The sequence below is a fragment of the Propithecus coquereli genome, unplaced genomic scaffold (assembly GCF_000956105.1).
Source record: "Propithecus coquereli isolate 6110/MARCELLA unplaced genomic scaffold, Pcoq_1.0 Scaffold110, whole genome shotgun sequence".
Classification (NCBI taxonomy): Eukaryota; Metazoa; Chordata; class Mammalia; order Primates; family Indriidae; genus Propithecus; species Propithecus coquereli.
In genome coordinates, this window is record NW_012134970.1 from 5,248,563 (window position 1) to 5,249,863 (window position 1,301).

Below are 1,301 nucleotides of genomic sequence, written 5' to 3' on the forward strand. Positions count from 1 at the left end.
CTGGGTATAAAAATTTCAAGGAAGGGTAGAATGATTAGGGAGAAAAGTGTCTAAAAAGGCTCTCTGAGAGTGGCAATTAAAAAAAGTTTGAGGATTTTATTGAAACTGTTACATACATTTTAAAGAAATCAAAAGGAAAATAGTTTATTTTTATGAATATCCATGCATTAACTTTTCTCATGCCTTTTACCATATAGCTTCCACTGCTCTTATAAGTCAGGTACTATTTTTCTGTCTGCTTTCTGTTTTCCAAAAGCTGTTGAAATACAATGTCTACTGAGATTTCTATTCTCTTTGTCCTTGGGTTTATAACATTTTATTTCTTTCTTATTATAATGGGAGATTGATGAATTAGTACATATGTCTAATTACTATGTTCAATAAAAATTCATGTAGCGTTTTAAATTGGAATAAATTTAATCTCTTAACCATATTCATTTAACCAGATACTTTCCCTATACCCCTCTCCAATCTTAAGAAACTTCTAACATGCTCAAATTCTTCTAATTTCTAGTATAAATGAAGCCTTCCAATCTGTTTTGATCACAGATAGAAAAAATATAATTTATGTTATTGTAAGGGACAGATTTTTCATTCAGCCTGAAGCTGAACTTGCCTCAGGGACCACTGTAATAAACAAAAGCTTTGGTTTCTATGGTTTTTCCTATAGCTAACATTTAGGGATTAACAGGTACTGTTACCACACTGGGCACTAGGGAGATAAATGTCAGAGGAGGCAGGAAGCAAAGAAAACACCAGAGAGTTAGAGTCACAAAACTGATGATTTCATTATTCTACAAGGACTAGGTGGTTCAATGAAACTGTGCTTTAATAAAAATGCTTTGTCTGCTCTTCTCTCTGGAGTAATTCAAGAGAACACTAATGGGGAATAATAATTACACAACAGGCTGGGTGGGTGGGCAATCCCAGGTGCCAGGATACCAAGGAAATCTCTCAAGCTGGCTTGGACATGGTACCTTCATAGCCCACAGTAAAAGGGGATAACAAAATATCTTTTATTGAGGCCATGGAGTTTAATTGGCCTTTTGTGTGATTGTATTTGCATAATCTCTTTTAATTGGTTAAGTTGAAGGTGGATGGGAAGCAGTTTATTTCAATAAAAACAATGTTCCTTTAGTCTTAGATGTATGAAAGATACTAGGATATATCTCTGCAGGAATTTCACAGTTTCTTTACTCAAGTGTACACTTAAACCAAGTACAGTTATCAAATTTAGAAAACTTAGCAACTGATAGAGTATTTTTATTTAATATACAGTTTATATTGTTTATATTTCAATA